The following is a 17,360-nucleotide window of genomic DNA, read 5'->3' as shown; positions in this document are numbered from 1 at the left end:
AGTGAAAAAGTTGGCTTAAAGCTCAACATTCAGAAAACAAAGATCATGGCATCTGGTCCCATCACTTCATGGGAAATAGATGAGAAAACAGTGGAAACAGTGTCAAACTTTATTTTTCTGGGCTCCAAAATCACTGCGGATGGTGACTGCAGCCATGAAATTAGAAGACGCTTACTCCTTGAAAGGAAGGTTATGACCAGCCTAGATAGCATATTCAAAAGCAGAGACATTACTTTGCCAACAAAGGTCCGTCTAGTCAAGGCTATGGTTTTTTCCTGTGGTCATGTAAGGATGCAAGAGTTGGACTGTGAAGAAAGCTAAGCACAGAAGAATTGATGCTTTTGAACTGTGGTGTTGGAGAAGACTCTTGAGAGTCCCTTGGACTGCAAGGAGATCCAACCAGTCCATTCTGAAGGAGATCAGCCCTGGGATGTCTTTGGAAGGAATGATGCTAAAGCTGAAACTCCAGTACTTTGGCCACCTCATGCAAAGAGTTGACTCATTAGTAAAGACTCTGATGCTTGGAGGGATTGGAGGCAGGAGGCAAAGGGGACGACACAGGATGAGATGGCTGGATGGCATCACTGACTCAATGGACGTGAGTCTGAGTGAACTCCGGGAGTTGGTGATGGACAGGGAGGGCTGGCATGCTATGATTCATGGGGTCGCAAAGAGTCGGACACGACTGAGCGACTGATCTGTTCTGATCTGATCTGTGATTAGAGACCATTTTACTACTTTTGTCTTGTAACCTCCATACTAGCTTTATGTGTGGCTGATTTTCTGCCTTTACTGTACGTCTGCCTTTATTGGTGTGCCTTTCATTTCATAACTTTTCTTGTTTCTACTTGTGGCCTTTTTTGCCTAGAAGAAATTCCTTTATCATTTGTTGTCATGGTGGTTTGGTGGTATTGAACCCTTTAAGCTTTTGCTTATCCATAAAGCTTTTGATTTTTCCATCAAGTCTTAATGATTGCCTTGTTGCATAGAGTAAGCTTGGTTTTGGGTTTTCCCTTTTATCACTTTAACTATATCATGCCATTTTTCATCTAGCCTGTTGAGTTTCTGATGAAAAATTAGCTGATAGCTTATGGGAGTTCTTTTGCATGTTATTTGTTTATTTTCCCTTGGTTCTTTCAATATTGTCTCTTTATCTTTATTTTTTTTCATTTTATTTTTTTTAAATTTTATTTTATTTTTAAACTTTACATAATTGTATTAGTTTTGCCAAATATCAAAATGAATCCACCACCAGTATACATGTGTTCCTCATCCTGAACCCTCCTCCCTCCTCCCTCCCCATACCATCCCTCTGGGTCGTCCCAGTGCACTAGCCCCAAGCATCCAGTATCGTGCATCGAACCTGGACTGGCATCTCATTTCATACATGATATTTTACATGTTTCAGTGCCATTCTCCCAAATCTTCCCACCCTCTCCCTCTCCCACAGAGTCCATAAGACTGTTCTGTACATCAGTGTCTCTTTTACTGTCTCGTACACAGGGTTATTGTTACCATCTTTCTAAATTCCATATATATGCGTTAGTATACTGTATTGGTGTTTTTCCTTCTGGCTTACTTCACTCTGTATAATAGGTTCCAGTTTGATCCATCTCATTAGAACTGATTCAAATGAATTCTTTTTAATGGCTGAGTAATACTCCATTGTGTATATGTACCACGGCTTTCTTATCCATTCATCTGCTGATGGACATCTAAGTTGCTTCCATGTCCTGGCTATTATAAACAGTGCTGCGATGAACATTGGGGTACACGTGTCTCTTTCCCTTCTGGTTTCCTCAGTGTGTATGCCCAGCAGTGGGATTGCTGGATCATAAGGCAGTTCTATTTCCAGTTTTTTAAGGAATCTCCACACTGTTCTCCATAGTGGCTGTACTAGTTTGCATTCCCACCAACAGTGTAAGAGGGTTCCCTTTTCTCCACACCCTCTCCAGCATTTATTATTTGTAGACTTTTGGATCGCAGCCATTCTGACTGGTGTGAAATGGTACCTCATAGTGGTTTTGATTTGCATTTCTCTGATAATGAGTGATGTTGAGCATCTTTTCATGTGTTTGTTAGCCATCTGTATGTCTTCTTTGGAGAAATGTCTGTTAGTTCTTTGGCCCATTTTTTGATTGGGTCATTTATTTTTCTGGAGTTGAGCTGGAGGAGTTGCTTGTATATTTTTGAGATTAGTTGTTTGTCAGTTGCTTCATTTGCTATTATTTTCTCCCATTCTGAAGGCTGTCTTTTCACCTTGCTAATAGTTTCCTTTGATGTGCAGAAGCTTTTAAGGTTAATTAGGTCCCATTTGTTTATTTTTGCTTTTATTTCCAATATTCTGGGAGGTGGGTCATAGAGGATCCTGCTGTGATGTATGTCAGAGAGTGTTTTGCCTATGTTCTCCTCTAGGAGTTTTATAGTTTCTGGTCTTACATTTAGATCTTTAATCCATTTGAGTTTATTTTTGTGTATGGTGTTAGAAAGTGTTCTAGTTTCATTCTTTTACAAGTGGTTGACCAGTTTTCCCAGCACCACTTGTTAAAGAGATTGTCTTTAATCCATTGTATATTCTTGCCTCCTTTGTCAAAGATAAGGTGTCCATAGGTGCGTGGATTTATCTCTGGGCTTTCTATTTTGTTCCATTGATCTATATTTTTGTCTTTGTGCCAGTACCATACTGTGTTGATAACTGTGGCTTTGTAGTAGAGCCTGACGTCAGGTAGGTTGATTCCTCCAGTTCCATTCTTCTTTCTCAAGATCGCTTTGGCTATTCGAGGTTTTTTGTATTTCCGTACAAATTGTGAAATTATTTGTTCTAGCTCTGTGAAGAATACTGTTGGTAGCTTGATAGGGATTGCATTGAATCTATAAATTGCTTTGGGTAGTATACTCATTTTCACTATATTGATTCTTCCAATCCATGAACATGGTATATTTCTCCATCTATTAGTGTCCTCTTTGATTTCTTTCACCAGTGTTTTATAGTTTTCTATATATAGGTCTTTAGTTTCTTTAGGTAGATATATTCCTAAGTATTTTATTCTTTCCGTTGCAATGGTGAATGGAATTGATTCCTTAATTTCTCTTTCTGTTTTCTCATTATTAGTGTATAGGAATGCAAGGGATTTCTGTGTGTTGATTTTATATCCTGCAACTTTACTATAGTCATTGATTAGCTCTAGTAATTTTCTGGTGGAGTCCTTAGGGTTTTGTATGTAGAGGATCATGTCATCTGCAAATAGTGAGAGTTTTACTTCTTTTCCAATTTGGATTCCTTTTATTTCTTTTTCTGCTCTGATTGCTGTGGCCAAAACTTCCAAAACTATGTTGAATAGTAATGGTGAAAGTGGGCACCCTTGTCTTGTTCCTGACTTTAGAGGAAATGCTTTCAATTTTTCACCATTGAGGATAATGTTTGCTGTGGGTTTGTCATAAATAGCTTTTATTATGTTGAGGTATGTTCCTTCTATTCCTGCTTTCTGGAGAGTTTTTATCATAAATGGGTGTTGAATTTTGTCAAAGGCTTTCTCTGCATCTATTGAGATAATCATATGGTTTTTGTTTTTCAATTTGTTAATGTGGTGTATTACATTGATTGATTTGCGGATATTGAAGAATCCTTGCATCCCTGGGATAAAACCCACTTGGTCATGGTGTATGGTCTTTTTAATGTGTTGTTGGATTCTGATTGCTAGGATTTTGTTAAGGATTTTTGCATCTATGTTCATCAGTGAACATAGTAGTTCACTGTAGTTTTCTTTTTTTGTGGGATCTTTGTCAGGTTTTGGTATTAGGGTGATGGTGGCCTCCTAGAATGAGTTTGGAAGTTTACCTTCCTCTGCAATGTTCTCTAAGAGTTTGAGCAGGATAGGTGTTAGCTCTTCTCTAAATTTTTGGTAGAATTCAGCTGTGAAGCCATCTGGACCTGGGCTTTTGTTTGCTGGAAGATTTTTGATTACAGTTTCAATTTCCGTGCTTGTGATGGGTCTGTTAAGATTTTCTATTTCTTCTTGGTCAAGTTTTGGAAAGTTGTACTTTTCTAAGAATTTGTCCATTTCTTCCTTGTTGTCCATTTTATTGGCATATAATTGTTGATAGTAGTCTCTTATGATCCTTTGTATTTCTGTGTTGTCTGTTGTGATCTCTCCATTTTCATTTCTAATTTTATTGATTTGCTTTTTCTCCCTTTGTTTCTTGATGAGTCTGGCTAATGGTTTGTCAATTTTATTTATCCTTTCAAAGAACCAGCTTTTGGCTTTGTTGATTTTTGCTATGGTCTCTTTTGTTTCTTTTGCATTTATTTCTGCTCTAATTTTCAAGATTTTTCCTTATACTAACCCTGGGGTTCTTCATTTCTTCCTTTTCTAGTTGCTTTAGGTGTAGAGTTAGGTTATTTATTTGACTTTTTTCTTGTTTCTTGAGGTATGCCTGTATTGCTATGAACTTTCCCCTTAGGACTGCTTTTACCGTGTCCCACAGGTTTTGGGTTGCTGTGTTTTCATTTTCATTCGTTTCTATGCAAATTTTGATTTCTTTTTTGATTTCTTCTGTGATTTGTTGGTTATTCAGCAGCGTGTTGTTCAGCCTCCATATGTTGGAATTTTTAATAGTTTTTCTCTTGTAATTGAGATCTAATCTTACTGCATTGTGGTCAGAAAAGATGCTTGGAATGATTTCTATTTTTTAGAAATAGAATTTCTATTTTTTAGAATTTACCAAGGCTAGCTTTATGGCCCAGGATGTGATCTATCCTGGAGAAGGTTCCATGTGCGCTTGAGAAAAAGGTGAAATTCATTGTTTTGGGATGAAATGTCCTATAGATATCAATTAGGTCTAACTGGTCTATTGCATCATTTAAAGTTTGTGTTTCCTTGTTAATTTTCTGTTTAGTTGATCTATCCATAGGTGTGAGTGGGGTATTAAAGTCTCCCACTATTATTGTGTTATTGTTAATTTCTCCTTTCATACTTGTTAGCATTTGTCTTACATACTGTGGTGCTCCTGTGTTGGGTGCATATATATTTATAATTGTTATATCTTCTTCTTGGATTGATCCTTTGATCATTATGTAGTGACCTTCTTTGTCTCTTTTCACAGCCTTTGTTTTAAAGTCTATTTTATCTGATATGAGTATTGCTACTCCTGCTTTCTTTTGGTCCCTATTTGCATGGAAAATCTTTTTCCAGCCCTTCACTTTCAGTCTGTATGTGTCCCCTGTTTTGAGGTGGGTCTCCTGTAGACAACATATGTAGGGATCTTTTTTTTGTATCCATTCAGCCAGTCTTTGTCTTTTGGTTGGGGCATTCAATCCATTTACGTTTAAGGTTATTACTGATAAGTATGATGCCATTGCCATTTACTTTATTGTTTTGGGTTCGAGTTTATACACCGTTTTTGTGTTTCCTGTCTAGAGAATATCCTTTAGTATTTGTTGGAGAGCTGGTTTGATGGTGCAGAATTCTCTCAGCTTTTGCTTGTCTAAAAAGCTTTTGATTTCTCCTTCATACTTGAATGAAATCCTTGCTGGGTACAATAATCTGGGCTGTAGGTTATTTTCTTTCATCATTTTAAGTATGTCTTGCCATTCCCTCCTGGCTTGAAGAGTTTCTATTGAAAAATCAGCTGTTATCCTTATGGGAATTCCCTTGTGTGTTATTTGTTGTTTATCCCTTGCTGCTTTTAATATTTGTTCTTTGTGTTTGATCTTTGTTAATTTGATTAATATGTGTCTTGGGGTGTTTCGCCTTGGGTTTATCCTGTTTGGGACTCTCTGGGTTTCTTGGACTTGGGTGATTATTTCCTTCCCCATTTTAGGGAAGTTTTCAACTATTATCTCCTCAAGTATTTTCTCATGGTCTTTCTTTTTGTCTTCTTCTTCTGGAACCCCTATGATTCGAATGTTGTAGTGTTTAATATTGTCTTGGAGGTCTCTGAGATTGTCCTCATTTCTTTTAATTCGTTTTTCTTTTATCCTCTCTGATTCACTTATTTCTACCATTCTATCTTCTAATTCACTAATCCTATCTTCTGCCTCTGCTATTCTACTATTTGTTGCCTCCAGAGTGGTTTTAATTTCATTTATTGCATTATTCATTATGTATTGACTCTTTTTTATTTCTTCTAGGTCCTTGTTAAACCTTTCTTGCATCTTCTCAATCCTTGTCTCCAGGCTATTTATCTGTGATTCCATTTTAGTTTCAAGATTTTGGATCAATTTCACTATCATTATTTGGAATTCTTTATCAGGTAGCTTCCGTATCTCTTCCCCTTTAGTTTGGTTTGGTGGGCATTTATCCTGTTCCTTTATCTGCTGGGTATTCCTCTGTCTCTTCATCTTGTTTAAATTGCTGAGTTTGGGGTGTCCTTTCTGTATTCTGGCAGTTTGTGGAGTTCTCTTTATTGTGGCTTTTCCTCACTGTGTGTGGGTTTGTACAGGTGGCTTGTCAAGGTTTCCTGGTTAGGGAAGCTTGTGTCAGTGTTCTGGTGGGTGGAGCTGTATTTCTTCTCTCTGGAGTGCAATGAAATATCCAGTAATGAGTTATGAGATGTCTATGGTTTTGGGGTGACTTTGTGCAGCTTGTATTTTGAAGCTCAGGGCTGTGTTCCTTTGTTGCTGGAGAATTTGCTTGGTATGTCTTGCCCTGGAACTCGTTGGCCCTTGTGTGGTGCTTGGTTTCAGTGTCAGTATGGAGGCGTTTGATGAGCTCCTGTCAATTAATGTTGCTTGGAGTCAGGAGTTCCCTGGAGTTAGGGTTTGGACTTAAGCCTCCTGCTTCCAGTTATCGGTCTTATTTTTACAGAAGTTTCAAAACTTCTCCTTCTATACAGCACCATTGATAAAACATCTACGTTAAAGATGAGAAGTTTCTCTACTGTGAGGGTCACTCAGAGAGGTTCACAGCATTACATGGAGAAGAGAAGAGGGAGGAGGGAGTTAGAGGTGACCCAAATGAAATGAGGTGGAATCAATAGTGGAGAGAGTGGGCTAGCCAGCAGTCACTTCCTTATGTGCACTCCACATCTGGACCACTCAGAGATGTTCACGGAGTTATACAGAGAAGAGAAGAAGGAGGAAGGAGACAGAGGTGGCCAGAAGGATAAAAGGGGGGAATGAAAAGGAGGGAGACAGATCCAGCCAGTAATCAGTTCCCTAAGTGTTCTCCACCGTCTGGAACACACAGAAATTCACAGAGTTGGGTAGAGTAGAGAGGGGTTAGGGAGGAGACACAGGCGACCTGGTGGAGAAAAAGGAGAGTCCAAAGGGAGAGAGAGCAGTCAAGCCAGTAATCTCGCTCCCTAGTGAAAAATGGGTCCTGAAGATTGGGTTCTTAAAGGTACAAAATTGGTAACAAATACATAAAAGCAAAAATTAAAAATCTAGAGTAGAGTTTGGAATTTCAAAAATACAATGTTAAAGAAAAGAAGAAGGAAAAGAAAGAGAGAAAAAAACGAACAAAGAAAAACAAACAAGGTTGTGAAAATTATAAAGAAAATATAGGTACAAAATTGATAACTGATACCAAAAAGCAAAAATCAAAAATCTAGAGTAGAGTTTGGAATTTCAAAAATACAATGTTAAAAAAAAGGAAGAAGAAGCATAAAGAGAGAAGACAAACAAACAAACAAAAACAATGTCCAAAAATCATAAAGAAAATACAGGTACAAAATTGATATCAAATACCAAAAAGCATAAATTAAAAATCTAGAGTAGAATTTGGAATTTCAGATATACAATTTTATATAAAAGAAGAAGAGAAAGAAACAGAAAAACAAAAAAAAAAGTCACAAAAATTATAAAAAGAACTATAGGTACAAAATTGATAACATATACCAAAAAGCTAAAATTTAAAAACTAGAGTAGAGTTTGAAATTTCAAAAATACAATGTTAAAGAAAAGAAGAAGAAAAAAAAAAAACAAGGTCAAAAAATTATAAAATATATGTATATGAAGTTTGCTGAAGAAGAAAAAATTAGGGTCTTTTTTTTTTTTTTGCAAAGTAATAGGTTATAAAAGTGAAAATTAAAGGAACAATAGAGGACTTAAAAATTTTTTTTAATTAAAAAAAAAAGAAAGAAAGAAAGAATGATCGTAAAAATAGTGAAAATATATCTAGGACTTTTTCTGGTTTTGTTGTGAGTATTGTGGGTTCAGTTCATTTTTGGCTAGTTCCTTGGTCCGACTTATATTTCTCAAGATCTATAGGCCCCTTCCTATGTAGTCCGTAGTAACCACAGGGTTTTCATCTATTGCCTGTAGCTTCCAGGGCGTTTCCCTCTGTTATAGCTTCTTCTGTTTGCTGGTCTCTTCAGTGTCTGGTTTCCGCCCTGACACAAAGGGGACAGTGGAAGAAACTTTTTTTTTTTTTTTTTTTAGGCTCACTTGTTCAGTCGCGCTGTGGGGAGGGAGGGGGATGCTGCAAACAAGTAACACTGGCGTGCACTCGCAGTGCCTCAGCCACACTGGGTCTGCCCCCGCTCACGGCGCGTGTAGCCTCCCTGCCCACACTGCTCGGGCTCTAGGTTGTTCTGCCGGGATCAATCCAAGGCCGGCCCTGGGCTGCATGTACCTCCCAGGTCCAAGCCGCTCGGGTTCAGGCACTTGGGTAGTCCTCAGAGTCGCAGACTCAGTTGGGCCTGCGTTTTGTGCTCTTCCCAGGTCCGAGCAGCTCAGGTGATGAGGTGTTTGGCGAATGCCAATGCTGCGACTTACCGCCTCCCCGCCACTCAGTTACCTGGGTGTACAACCGGCGCACCTTCTCAGGCAGATGTTAACCGTCCAGACCCCCAAGAACTTTTAGTTAGCAAAGAAGCCTGCTTACAGTTTTATAGATAATGTCTCTCTGGGGCTGTGATTGCCCCCTTCCAGCTCTGGCTGCCTGTCACCAGAGGGGAAAGTCTGCAGCCGGCTATCTATGTTCAGTCCTTTGTTCCGTGCGCGGACCTGGCGGTGTCTTAGGTTGGGGCTGGCTTTTCCCGTGGTAGATATACCACAGTCTGGTTTGCTAGCCCAAATTATTTCGCTCAGATAGCGCTCAGGGTATTCAGGCCAGATTCTTACTCTGAGCGATGCAGCCCGCACCGCGCCTCCCTGCCCAGCCCCCGCTTGCCTATGGCGTGTGCAGGCATCTGCGCTGCTTCTCCACTGAGGGAGTTACCATAGGGCTCGCGATCTGCGAGTTTTAATTGTTTATTTATTTTTTCTCCCTGTTATGTTGCCCTCTGTGCTTCCAAAGCTCGGCACAGATTCGGTAGTGAGAAGGTTTCCTGGTGTTTGGAAACTTCTCTCTTTTTAAGACTCCCTTCCCGGGACGGAACTCCGTCCCTCCCTCTTTTGTCTCTTTTTTGTCTTTTATATTTTTTCCTACCTCCTTTTGAAGAGTTGGGTTGCTTTTCTGGGTGCCTGATGTCTTCTGCCGGCGTTCAGAAGTTGTTTTGTGGAATTTACTCGATGTTTAAATGCTCTTCTGATGAATTTGTGGGGGAGAAAGTGTTCTCCCTGTCCTGCTCCTCCGCCATCTTGGCTCCTCCCCCTATTTTTTGTCATTTTAATTGCAGTGTATCTTGGTCTATATTCCTCTTTGGGTTCATCCTATATGGGACACTCTGCACGTCCTATACTTGAGTGACTGTTTCCTTTCCCAGGTTTGGGAGATTTCAGCTATTATGTCTTCAGTTATACTTTCATCCCGTTTCCACTCTCTCTTCTCCTTCTGGGACTCCTATACTACAATGCAAATATGTGTGAGCTTAATGGTATAAGGGTCTCTTAAATTGTCCTCAGTGTATTGAGTAGGGAAAAATCTCGGCACTAAAGAGTCAATATGGCAGCTGCCGAGAGTGTTCATGTGGTTCAAAGTTCCCCAGGTATGGCTGCCACCCCAATGTTGGTGCTAGTGGTAAAGAAGCCACCTGTCAATGCAGGAAATGTAAGAGACATGGGTTTGATCTGCAGGTGGGAAATATCCCCTGGAGGAGGGCATGGCAACCCACTTCAGTATTCTATGGGCTTTCCTGGTGGCTAAGATGGTAAAGAATCTGCCTGCAATTTGGGAGGGCCAGGTTCAATTCCTTAGTGGGGCAGATCCCCTGTAGGAGGGCAAGGGAAACCACTCCAGTATTCTTCCCTGGAAAATCCCATAGACAGAGGAGCCTGGTGAGCTACAGTCTATGAGGTTGGAAAGAGTCAGACACAAGTGAGTGATTAACCCATTCACTTTCACTTTCCAGTGTCTATGTCCTCAGAGTGAGCCACAATCACTACCCTGCCTCTCCAGGAGACTCCAAAATTAGCCAGTAGGTCTGGCCCAGGCTCCTATCAGGTTACTGCTTTTCCCCTGGGTCCACGTGTGGGTGAAATTTTGTGTGAACCCCTTTAGACTGAAGTCTCTGTTTTCCCAAGTTCTGTGGGGTTTCTGCAACTAAGCCCTATTGGCCTTCAAAGCCACTTGCTCTGGGGCTCATCTTCCTTGTGCTGGAGCCCTGTGTTTAAGAGCCTGCAGAGGGGCTCAGAACTCTCACTCCTGCAGGAGAACCTCTGCAAGATAATTATTCTCCAGTTGGAGGGTCACTCACCCAGGGACTATGGGATCTGATGATATGATTTTGCCTCTCCTACCCATCTCCTTGTCATTCCCTCCTTATGTCTTTAATTGTAGAAGATCTATTCTGGTGTGTTCCTGTCTTTTTCACTGATGTCTGCTCTGCAGATATTTGTGGTTTGGTGTGCTCATGAGAGGGAGTAAGCTCAGGGTCTTTCTACAATGCCATTTCGGCTGCTCTCAAAAGTTATTTCTTACCTAAGCTTTCAAGGAATTGGTGTCAGGTACTCAAATGATAAGTCAGTGTGTCCATAGAGTTTCAGGCTATATTTAACTCTAATTTGAGAAAAATTGGGCAACAATGAATGAATTCTGCCTGTCTCCTCCCTTGCCTTTCATTTCTTGTTTTGTCTGATTAACATTTTATAAATGGTAAGTTCTAAAATTTATCGCCACCTTTCTTCATGAATGTAAAATGCTGGTGTCTATTTTAGGACAAAGTGTGAAATGCAGTCTATGGTTATTAGAAGTGAGATTGCAAATGAAAGTAGGGGCAGGACTGCTTTGAAATGGGACTAATGCTAGGAAACCAGCTTCTTACTTTGATCAAAAAATCTACTATTTATGTGGCAAACAAACCAAAACATTGATACCAGGGACAAGTAAATGTTCTTATATACTATGTGCCAGGTAAACGTAAGTGATGGTGAATTCTTCATGTTTCTAACCTGAAGAAAGCCCATTTGTCCATCTCCTTTTTAGAAATTTTCTTTGGAGACAGCTGGGTAAGGATCCTTTCCCTATTTTTTAACTTCAAAAGTTTCATGTTAAGTATTACAATTTGATTTCTGTTTACACAAAAAGTGATCACCATACAGTTGACCCCCTTCACCATTTGTCTGCCTCCTCCGCCCTGTCCCCCCTTGCCTCTAGTGACCACCAGTTGTTCACTGTATCTATGAGGGCTTTGTTTGTTTGTTTGTTTTACCCTGTTTGCTCATTTGCTTTTTTTTTTTTTTTTGTCTCCTCATGTGAGTGAAATCATATGGCATTTGTCTTTCTTCACTTGACCTATTTCAGTCAACATTATACTGTCAAGGTCCATGCATGTTGTCACAAATGTCAGACTTGAATTCTATTTTATGGCTGAGTATTATATATATATATATCTCATATCTTTCTATCCTTTCAGTCATTGACTGGCACTTCGGTTGTTTCCATATCTTGGCTGATATAAATAATGCTACAAAGAAGATCTCAGTGCCTATATCAGTTTGAATTACTGTTTTCCTGTACTTTGGGTAATTTCCTGTTCGTTTCAGTTCAGTTTAGTCACTCAGTCATGTCTGACTCCCTGCGACCCTATGGACTGCAGCACACCAGGCCTCCCTGTCCATCACCAACTCCCGGAGTTTACCCTGTACTATTCCACAAACTTGGAATAGCTAGGATATATGGTAGTTGTATCTACAGGCTCCTTGACACCTTGGAATCTTAACATAGGTTCAATCCTGGCTGTAACCATTTCTTCTCAGGGAGATGAAAGACATTAGATTATTCTTTCAAGTATCCAAAATATCGATTATTCAGTTTCTAATTTAGCATGAGTTTGACTCTCTGAAGCAAGGTACAGAAAGTTTAGCATGTAATAGTAAATTGTGCCATCCTATCTGCTTAACAGAAAATAAGATCTCATTGATCTTAAGGAAACATGCTCTATACTGGCTAAAAACTGCAATAGTAAAGGACTCATTTGCTTAGATATATAATTAACATGAGTTTATTCTTTTTAGTCATTTCAATCTACTGATACACATGTACTGGGTACTGCTTATTCAATAATATAAAGTGTTCTCTTTTTCTGTTGTTATGAAGAGGAATTTCTTTAAGACTTTTAATTCATCAATAATATGAAGGAATGAATTTTTTGCCCATATTCCACACCCTTTTCTAGATAATCAAAGTTATTGTTATCAACAAATTTGGGCATGTTGGCTGTGAATAACTCAGTTCATAATAGGTGCAATACTGTTCTGTTTTGCACAGTATTTATATATCAATAATAAGTAGATCAGAGTCTACCCAGGTAGCTTAGTGGTAAAGAATCTGCCTGCCAAGCAGGAGATGTGGGTTGGATCCCTGTGTTGGGAAGGAGGAGATGGCAACCCACTCCAGTATTCTTGCCTGGGAAATCCCGTGGACAGAGGAGCCTACTGGGCTACAGTCCAAGGGATTGCAGAGTCAGACACAACTTAGTGAATAAACAAGAACAACAATAAATAAATCAGAGCTTTGAACATTTGCATTCCATTATGAACAGCATTTTTTTTAACGGAGAAGGCAATGGCAACCCACTCCCATACTCTTGCCTGGAAAATCCCATGGACGGAGGAGCCTGGTAGGCTGCAGTCCATGGAGTCACTAAGAGTCGGGCACGACTGAGCAACTTCACTTTCACTTTTCACTTTCATGCACTGGAGAAGGCAATGGCAACCCACTCCAGTACTCTTGCCTGGAGAATCCCAGGTACAGAGGAGCCTAGTGGGCTGCCGTCTATGGGGTTGCACAGAGTCGGACACGACTGAAGCGACTTAGCAGCAGCAGCAGCAGCAGCAGCATGAATAGCATTTTTAACTCACTATTGGGATTGCAGTTTATTAGTTTTATACTTTTCTGTGAATAAGTGAAAGTGAAAGTCGCTACGTTGTGTCTGACTCTTTGCAACTCCATGGAACTCTCTAGGCCAGAATACTGGAGTGGGTAGCCTTTCCCTTCTCCAGGGCATCTTCCCAACCCAGAGATCCACTCCAGTTCTGCCACATTGCAGGCGGATTCTTTATCAGCTAAGCCACCAGAGAAGCCCAAGAAAACTGGCATGGGTAGCCTATCCCTTCTCCAGGAGATCTTCCTGACCCAGGAATCGATTCAGGGTCTCCTGCATTCCAGGTGGATTCTTTACCAACGGAGCTATGAAGGAGCCTTTCTGTGAATAGTAAATCTTTAAAATGATACTAAATTCTTTGATACTCATAGAAGAACATATACCCAACAGGAAAGTACTTTTCCTCTGAAAGAGAGAAATCATTTATATTAAGAAAAATTTTCTGCTAGGCGATGGGTGGTGAAATCCCTTGTCATACATTTACTTGATGAGTATTAATTAATGAATGATATTACATAAAATCTGTCATATAGAGTGTTCAATATCCTCAGATGAGTTATCTTAATAAAGTCTCTTGCATAGGAAATGAGGCAGCAATGAGGTATTTTACTCATCCTCATGGATTGGACAGAATCCAGAGTCAATTTATGTAGTTGCAGGGTGCAATAAGGGTGTTTTATCCGAGTGATTAAGTAGGAGACAAACATTCTGAACAATCACAGATTGGAACTTGAGAAGGTTATTTTTTTCCGTGTGGCTGTTGTCTTTAGTCACTAAGTCACGTCTGACTCTTTGCGACCCCATAGACTGTAGCCCGTCAGGTTCCCCTGTCCAAGTTCTGTATGGAAATCAGTAGTAAAATATTTCAGAATAATGTGTGCTGTATTTGTTTAGATGATGACTCCAATTAATACCCACAAGTGAGTGAAAGTCTCTCTGCCGTGTCTGACTCTACGACCCCACGGACTGTAGCCCGCCAGGCTTGTCCGTCCATGGGATTCTCCAGGCAAGAATACTAGAGTGGGTTGGCCACGGCTATTTGTGGCCTTGATGGGTGGAAGCTCATGTATTTATTTACATGCCTTGTTTGAATACCTGGGGCTTATGTGGTAGGGTTTGTGGTGGGAGCTACATAGACAGGGAAGAAGATCAAAAAGACAAAATCATGAGGCAGTAGGAGACAAAATATAAATAGGTCGTTTCAGTACTAAAATTACACAAAAATCCTGTGGTCTGAAGGAAATCTGATACAATGGCATCACAGAGAAGGACACCAGACCCAATCTTAGGAAATTAGGAAATCAGAGACGGTAAGGAGGAATGGATGGTGACAGATCAGGGTTTCAGGCTGGGGACCTGGGTTAGGGATATCTGTGTTGGGCTCAAATTCCCAAAATCAAGAGAATTTGTCCTATTGGGGAATTGCCAGCAATTTATTCTAAGTCAATGGTCAAGCATCAGACAGCTAAGAAGAATTCCTAAAATGTTGAGTTGAAGAGAAATTTTTCTTTGAAATCACCATCTTTTAAAATCTAAGATTAATACTTAGAGAACATTTTAGCCAACACACCCAGGGACCCTTTTTCTGTAAAGAATTAGGGACTAAATTTCAATGCCTTAGCAAGAACTCCAAATGACAAGAAAGTTAGGATGCACATCATGTATTTTCCACTTCCTGCTGTAACAGGTAGGTATTCCCTGTTGAGCTGACATGTTATTTCTAGTAGTTATAATCCTTTCACCTTGTCATAGGAACTTCTTCATTCCATACATTATTCTGCTCTTAATTTTAATAACTGTACTTATGTTTCAATATGTAAGAATTCTTGAAAAATATAAATGTCACAGAAGAAAGTGTCATGCAAAGTTAGTTATCCTCTCATGTCTTACATGGAGAAGGCAATGGCACCCCACTCCAGTACTCTTGCCTGGAAAATCCCATGGATGGAGGAGCCTGGTGGGCTGCAGTCCATGGGGTCGCACAGAGTCAGACACGACTGAAGTGACTTAGCAGCAGCAGCAGCATGTCTTACATCAAACATGAAGGAGTATTCATGTTGTGCACATGGATACCAATTTCTTCTGTATTTTTGAAGATAGATGATAACTAATGCATACATTCATTATTTTTTTCAATCAGTAATACAACTATACATACTTTCCATATCTTAGATTTTCCCACACTAGCACAAAGAGAGTTTCCTTTTTTCATTCTAGAGACTGTGAAGTATTCCTTTGTAAGTGTGTCTCAGGTTTTATCTCACTGGTGTATGAGACAGGGGCTTGAAAGTTGTTTCCAGGGCTTCTCTGGCAACTCATGATTAAGAATACAACTACCAATGCAGGAGACATTGGTTTGTCCCTGATCTGGAAGATTCCACATGCTGTGGGGCAGGCAACTAAGGCTGTGCATCACAACTTTTGAGCCTGTGCTCTAGAGCCGCGAGCTGCAATGTCTGAGCCCATGTACTCCAAGTACTGATGGCTGAGTGTCCTAGGGCCTGAATTCCACAACAAGAAGGCCACCACAATGAGAAGCCCGCACTCTGCATTTAGGATGAGGCTTCACTTGTTGCAACTAAAGAAAGGCCTGCACAGCAACAAAGATAAGGACAACGCAAAATTAAAATAAAATAAATAAATAAAAATTATAAAAAATAAAGTTGTTTCCAGTCTTCTGAAATTAAAGCAATCCTGAAACAAATATACTATAGCATATGCCATTTTCAACTCAGGTTAATAAGTCCGTTAAGACAGATTACTAAATGTGGATTCTGTAGCAGCAGTACTTGCATTCAAATCTTTGAATTGTATTTGTACCAATTTGCACTCTCCCTAACAGTTAACAGAGACCCCCAATTTCCTGGAACTCTTGACAGCTAGTGTCCTGTCCAAACTGCTGTTTCTGGCCCAGGTGGGAGGTGACACAGGTCCCTCCTAATTTTACCTTGTATGTCATTTATTATCAGTGAAGTTAAACACACTTTCTCTTTCTATATTTTTGCCCATGTAAAAATGTTCTTGTTGCTGTTTGCTCACTGTTATATAAGGGCTCATAATAACTTAAAGAGCTGATCTCCAGGACTGTATATTATAGATTGCAGATGTTCTTCCTCTTATATTTGTTTCTTGCTCCTCTTAACACTTTACCAGAATTAATCATTATCTTTCAACTTGTTTTCCATTTTTTTAATTCACTAATTCAATCAGAATTGCTTGTTTTTTATTTTTTGTGTATCAGACCACGGTAATCATGTTGGTAATCACTTAAATGGGATTCCCTGGTAGTTCAGAAGGTAAAGAATCTACCGGCAGTGCAGGAGACCTGGGTTCATTCTCTGGGTTGGGAAGATCTCCTAGAGAAGGGAATGGCAACCCCCCCTCCCCCGCCCACCACCCGTATTCTTGCCTGGAGAATTCCATGGACAGACCATGGGGTCTCAAAGAGTTGGACACGACTAAGGGACTCACACACACACACATATACTACAGCAACTGTTTGATAATCGGTTTTTATTTTTAAAGTCTTCTTGAACAAAGCTATCATGACATACACGTTTAAAAAATGAGCTACAGTGTTACACTATTAAGACAAAAGATGCCTTTCAAAATATACTTATCAGGGAATCTCAATCTTATTCATAATTTCACTTATAGCTTTTGGTATCAAACCATATACTTTATTAATCCCAGGTAGTTCAGCAACTAATGCTAGGCTAGCCCCATCAAGGTACTCTGCAGTCACTGAAGGCTTATTATTTTTACTTGTTTTAATGTCTTCTTTTAGTTGATATATCTCTTTATTTAGCTCCTCAGCTTTCTTTTTAAATCCTTCTGTAAGTAGTTCTTCTTGCATCTGTAAAAAGGGGAGAGTTCCCTTTAGAAAACAGACCAAGTAAGTATTTTTTATCAAACAACTACAGCAAAAAAGTACGTTTGTCTATTTCTCTAACACCTTAGATGCTTTTTTGATGTTTGTCTAGTATTTGCAAATGTTTGCACCAGGGAAGGGAGAGCATCCAGGGTTTAGAGCGTCCCATGTTCCTTCAACAGCATCTTCCTGGACACAGAGGAGCTGGGTGTAGGTCAGGTCTGAAAATTACCCTAGGAAGGGGTTCCAGCCCTTGGGAGAGAATGCAGGTGAATTCTAAATA

The sequence above is a fragment of the Bos indicus x Bos taurus genome, chromosome 3 (genome assembly GCF_003369695.1).
Source record: "Bos indicus x Bos taurus breed Angus x Brahman F1 hybrid chromosome 3, Bos_hybrid_MaternalHap_v2.0, whole genome shotgun sequence".
NCBI classification, from domain to species: domain Eukaryota; kingdom Metazoa; phylum Chordata; class Mammalia; order Artiodactyla; family Bovidae; genus Bos; species Bos indicus x Bos taurus.
Note: the sequence above shows the minus strand (reverse complement) of the source record.